We start from the raw sequence: 6,780 nt of genomic DNA on the forward strand, positions 1-6,780 counted from the left end.
TATTGAATTTCATTTGCAAAATTGTATACATTCTTTGAAAGCTGCTTATTTTAAATAACTGCTTAATTGTAGGTTGTGATGTTTGAATTGTTTGTCCTTGTTTTAAAGGCTTAAGCAAGAAATGAGAGTCTACCACTTGCCAAAGCACAGGCCAGGGCACTAAGCATGTGTCTACCAATTTAGAATAGGCCGGGTATGCGCACATTATCTTGCTTCAACCATGACTTGTTACCCCAAGCCAGGACCTGGGCAGACTTCATGTTAATACCTTGTCAAAAAGAAAGTCAGGAGATTAATGGAGCTGACCTGCTGGGCACTAACATTTCTGTGTTTATTAAACGTCTGTATGTGTGTGTTTTGGGTTACTTAGAGGGCTAAACATTTATATTTTCATGTTACAAACTGCACGTGCTCAGTAGGGTGCAGCGAGCTTTTCTATCACAACACTAGCTGGCACCATCAATCCTGTCGTCAGCCCATTTATAATGGCTGGAGATTAATCCACTTTCTCCCCAGTTGTGAACTATTTGGAGGACAGAGCACACCCTAGCATTGGGAGCACTAACTCCCTCTATGCAAATAAATCTGCCACTTAGAATGTAATATATGGATGATACAGGAAACTATTCTATTGGAGCAGTGGCGCTCATTAATCACATTATTGATCATTGGAATTCACTGTTAATGTGATTTTCGGTCGATTGGATCCCATTTCTTTACCAGAGAGCATTGACACATGGCTCACAAAAACATATAGCAGAGGTTAGAGTATACAAAATGTCACCTTGAATTTTTGTTTTATTTAAAATATAAACTAGCCAAAAATGTATTTGTTTCCAGTCAAGGAATCCTGTCTGCCACATGATTGTTCAGGTGACATTTCAGCTTGTTAGACAAATACAAAAGCCACTTTCTGTACAATACAAACTATTTCCGGTACAGAAAGTGGCCAATCAGCCCATTTGGTCCATGCTGGTGTTCATTCTCTGCACAAGCCTCCTTCCATCCCCTCTTCATCTCAATCCTTGACATATCTTGTCTCTTTCCTTTGTGTGTTTATCTAGCTTATCCTTAAATACATCCATTTGTCTGTGTTGTACTTTGATTTATTTATTATCACGTATTTATTTTTACAAAATAAAATGAAAAATGGTGTATAGTGTCGCCAGTCTCCAGCGCCAGTTTAAAACACGGAAAAGTAAACCAAAACATAGATCATAAAGGCAGAAAAATAAAGAAATAATGAAAAAGTGTTCAACTTTATAATCCTTTTTAAGTGCTGTGTTGTGAGCATGGCGATTAGACACAAGTGCCCTTCACCACACCACAAATACACCCTGTTTTCACCACTGTTCAATGAAGATGCAGAATTGGTGAGCACGCGCAGTCTGTAATATGAAAATATAATAGTTTAGCCCTCTAAACAGGCACACACATTTTAGCATTTTAGCTAAAGAGAAAAAATAGATATCTGGCTGTGTACTTCAAAAAGAAAAACACTTTTTGTCAAATGGTGACTAATCTTGATAAGAACAGGAAATTCAAACATCAATTCCAAAGTGTCTTGCACGTGTGGTCAAGTCACTAATCAGACATGGTTTTCTCTGGGATATTGACAGGCACATCTTGCTCAGGAACGCAACGTTGATAAATTCTTTCTGTTGCTTCCCCAGAAGAACAATCTTTTTTCTTCATTTAAATACAAGCTTGTTTCATTCTGGGTTTCCTCAAGTGAAACATCCAAACACAAAATGGAAGCTGGGATACACTGTTCCAAACAGAACAGCTGTCAATACCCTGTGGTAAGAGAGTCAGGTGTTTTCCCTGCAATGAGTCCAAGTGACCAAGACCAGCCGTTACCTCATGGTTTCAAAAAAATTTCAAAGTGTCTTTTCAATATAATCTTTAAAAAAAATGAAGCTATCTCCAAAATCCTTCAAACTCAAGACAACAAAAATGACCAAAAATTGGCCAATAAGTTATTGTTGTTACGTACAAAATATTGTAGGCTTTTTTACACTGCAAGCTCCTATAAACCGCAATACAAAATGAAAAAAAAATCAATTTTGAAGAAATTGACTGAGATAAATATTGGCCAGTGGAGCAAGGACACCTGACCGCCCATGGGCAGTTACAAACTGCAATTTAGCAGAAATGAGGGGGGATCTTTATAGAAACACTATGAAGGGAATCGATAAGATAGGAGTAGAGAGGATGTTTCCACTGGCAGGTAAAACTAAGTAAAGAGGGCATAGCCTCAAAGTTAGCGTGACCAGATTCAGGACTGAATTAAGAGGGAACTTCTTCACCCAGAGGGTTGTGACTCTATGGAATTCCCTGCCTGGTGAAGCGGTTGAGGCTTCCTCGTTGAATGTTTTTAAAGCTAAAGTAGACAATTTTTTGAACAGTAAAGGAAGTAAGGTTATGTTGAGTGGGCAGGTAAGTGGAGCTGAGTCCATGAAAAGATCAGCCATGGTGGACCAGGCTCGAAGGGTCAGATGGCCTACTCCTGCTCCTAGTTCTTATGTTGTTATGCAGCAGGATACAGCGACCACAGATTTCAGGATGTTTTTCCTGTATTGAGGGCATTATTTATCAATGAGTTGTTGCTATTCACATGCTGCCTTCAGCAACAAAGGGGTTCAGCCAGAGTGGTGAGCACTCCTACCTCACAATGCCAGGGACCCAATGTTGGACCCCACCCTTGGGTAACTGCATCCTCTGGTTACTGACTCTCTTGTGAGTACAAGACAGTTTCTCCCTTGTTACTATGTGATCAGTGCCTGCCTGCAGATGGAGCCCTTTGTTGTTGAAGGTAGTTGGAGGCTGAATGGCCTCCTCCTGTTCTGACATTCCACCTACTACATTGGAGTTCACTGCTGGCTGAGGTGCTGCTGTCTTCCCTTCTTTTCATTTCATTGCCAAATTAGAACAAGTCGAGTTTTTTTTAATTTAGTCATTTGTGGGAGGTGGGCGTCGTTGGTTGGGCCCAGCATTTATTGTCCGTCATTAGTTGCCCCTTGAGAAGGTGAGGTTGAGCTGCCTTCTTGAACCACTGGAGACCTCCTGCTGTGGGTTGACCCACAGTGCTGTTAGGGAGGGAATTCCAGGATTCTGACCCAGCAGCAGTGAAGGAATGGCGATATATTTCCAAGTCAGGATGGTGAGTGGCTTGGAGGGAAAGTTGAAGGGTGGTGGCATTCCCATATATCTGCTGCACTTGTCCTTCTAGATGGTAAACACATGAGGGAGAAAGGAATAGATGGATGTGTCAATGGGATTCAGTTGGGTGGGTGGGAGGTAGCTCGCCTGGAGAATAAACATTGGCAGAAACCTGGTGAGATGTCTAACCAGTTGCTGTTCTGTAAAAACTTTGCTGTATTGATTCAGGAGTCTGCAAGAGGTCCCGGAGGTGATATGGCTGCAATTGCGTATTACCATGAATAAGTGAATCTGGGACTGTGGTGCACAGGAACATGTTGCATGGCTTGAACATTCAGTCTGCCCTGTGTCATACTTCCTTCCAGCCTTGATTCAAATTAAATGCCATTTTTGAAATGTACTGTCCTCCTCCATCTGAGTTTCTTTATTCAAAGTTCCTTCAATGGTGAGTTTTCCGATAATTACCGAGCATAATAAATGCTGACTCTGTGACATTCCAAATTAATCTCACTCAAATCAAAATCCAGTTTTGATTCTTTCAGTAGTTTCCCACTGAGGCTTTAATGTCTGAGTGAACAAAAGTCTCATTTTGTTTTTTTCATTCAAATTGTTTCTGAATATCAATTTTGCAGAGCCTGAGGCAGCCAGCCCAGTAAGGTGGACTGAATCTGAATCAGGTCCGAGTCTGAAATATTAGAATATTCTGAAAAATCAGGTCACTTTTGATAAAAGATGCCACGTAGAGGAATTGATGGAAACTCATTCCCGATCTTTCACAGCTCATCAAAGTTGCATAGTTGATTTCACACAACCTAAAATCTCCACTAAAATGGTTGACATCTTGGACACAGCTGTGGTAATAATGACGATGTGTGAAAACCTATTTCACCAATATTACGTTAGATTTAATGTGTGATATAATTTTATAGCTCTTTTTTTCTGAATAAAACTGAATTAAAGTAAGTAAATCCATCATAATTCACAATTTCAATCTGTTTCCTTGAAATAAATTGATTTGATCTTAATCAAAACCATCACTAACACACAAACACCAAGTGCTGGAGAAACTCAGCAGGTCTGGCAGCACCTGTGGAGAGAAATCAGAGTTAATGTTTCAAATCCAGTGACCCTTCTTCAGAACACATCACTAACATTTCAAAACTCAATTATTAGTGTATTTCTTCTGCGAATTCTCAAGGTAAATAAATAGTTAATTGCTAAAATATTTTCTTTCAGTGTTAGATTTTGATTTCCTTCCAGTCATTCCCTCAAAATGGCTCTCAATGCTTTAAAAATTCAGCACCTCAACATTGAGAGGAGGTTGAAAACAGAAGTGAAGTAAAAGCTTAAAACCAATAGCGAGTGTAACCAGCCTTCCCTTGGGTAAAAAATGTCACTTACCTTTGTGGGAGCAAATTACTGCAGACACTGGAATCTGTACTGAAAACAATAAATGCTGGAGGTCACAGCGGGTCAGGCAGCATCCATGGAGGCAGTGAGAGCAAGCTAACGTTTCTAGATGATGTCACATCAGCTCTGATGAAGAGTCATCTAGACTGGAAACATTAGCTTGCTCTCTCTCCATGGATGCTGCCTGACCCGCTGTGATCTCCAGCATTTGCTGTTTTCACTTACCTCTGTCCTTGGGTTGGTACTGGACCCTCAGCCTCTGCTATAGCCATGACCACCACCATGGTATCTGCTGAGTGACCTCTGGGAGCCAGGATAGGTCTATCTTGTTCAAAAGGTACACAATCTATAGGCAGTCAGTCCATGTGACATTTTATAAATTCCCACTTTTGAAATAGAACCAGTCTGACTCAAGGTTGAAATACAGACAGACTCTAACCTCACAACTTCAATGCATTGTATGGGCACCTTTCCTTTTAATAAAACCTTAAGTTATCTTGGGAATCTGATGTGAAAAAAGTTAAACCTGCATCCCCAGTCTAAATGATTAAAGACTTAACAGCAATCTAGGTTTAAACAATGACTGCGGATGCTGGAAACCAGATTCTGGATCAGTGGTGCTGGAAGAGCACAGCAATTCAGGCAGCATCCGAGGACAGGCAAAATCGACGTTTCGGGCAAAAGCCCTTCATCAGGAATAAAGGCAGAGAGCCTGAAGCGTGGAGAGATAAGCTAGAGGAGGGTGGGGGTGGGGAGAGAGTGGCATAGAGTACAATAGGTCAGTGGGGAAGGAGATGAAGGTGATAAGTCAGGGAGGAGAGGGTGGAGTGGATAGGTGGAAAAGGAGCTGGGCAGGTCGGACAAGTCCGGACAGGTCAGGGGATCGAGTTGCTGGAGGTTAGAAGCTAGGATGAGGTGGGGGAAGGGGAAATGAGGAAACTGTTGAAATCCACATTGATGCCCTGGGGTTGAAGTGTTCCGAGACGGAAGATGAGGCGTTCTTCCTCCAGGCGTCTGGTGGTGAGGGAGCGGCGGTGGAGGAGGCTCAGCACCTCCATATCCTCGGCAGAGTGGGAGGGGGAGTTGAAATGTTGAGCCACTGGGCGATTTGGTTGATTGGTGCGGGTGTCTCGGAGATGTTCCCTAAAACGCTCTGCTAGGAGGCGCCCAGTCTCCCCAATGTAGAGGAGACCGCATCGGGAGCAACGGATACAATAGATGATATTAGTGGATGTGCAGGTAAAACTTTGATGGATGTGGAAAGCTCCTTTGGGGCCTTGGATAGAGGTGAGGGAGGAGGTGTGGGCGCAGGTTTTACAGTTCCTGCGGTGGCAGGGGAAAGTGCCAGGATGGGAGGGTTTGTTCAATACATCGCATCAATTGGATGACATTTTGATCTTTTGCTATAAATTCTGTATCCTATGATTCTGCTCCACAACCACCTGATGAAGGAGCAGTGCTCTGAAAGCTGATGCTTCCAAATCAACCTGTTGGACTATAACCTGGCATTGTGTGATTTTTAACTTTGTCCACCCCAGTCCAACACCGGCTCCTCCACATCACAGCTCTAGCTGGGTGTGATCTCTATACCTGGCTCCTCAGTTGGCAGCGAAATCTTCACTATAAGAAGCAGCACTGATATCCTGGTGTTTTTGTAGGTAGCACACAAGTGACCAACCTATAGAGGAACAGGCTGTGGAAGGAGGGGCTGAGTGCTCTCCTTCTTTGTCTTTATGGTCCAGTTAGGAACTTGCAATGAATCCTGGCAAACCTTTGGCTAACTGAAAAGGAACAATTGCCAGAGAATAAGTGTCTCAGTAAAGAAATTGCGGATAGATAGCCTCTTCAGTACTAATGAACAAAACATGAAGCTAAGCCTCCTGATAAACTGGAAGATGTGATTTGAACAACAGAAAATAAGGAAATAGGTTGTGAGTGTGTAAATGGAGACTTGCTGACACCAAGTACACAGAGGAAAGCTCTCCCAGTGAAAGATCACACCCAACGCTGTTAGTTACATGGCAAGGGGTACAGTTCACATCGAAGATGATTATTATTAAACCAGAGAGGGTTCAGAAAAGATTTTGCAGGGTGTTGCTGGGACTGGACGGCGTATGATATAAAAAGTAGTCTGGAAGCGTTGTGACTTTTTCACTGGAGTGTAGGAGGTTGAGGGGTAACCTTATAGAGGTTTATAAAATCAGGGAT

The sequence above is a fragment of the Chiloscyllium plagiosum genome, unplaced genomic scaffold (genome assembly GCF_037043375.1).
Source record: "Chiloscyllium plagiosum isolate Xiang-an unplaced genomic scaffold, Cpla_swu_hap1 HiC_scaffold_10, whole genome shotgun sequence".
Classification (NCBI taxonomy): Eukaryota; Metazoa; Chordata; class Chondrichthyes; order Orectolobiformes; family Hemiscylliidae; genus Chiloscyllium; species Chiloscyllium plagiosum.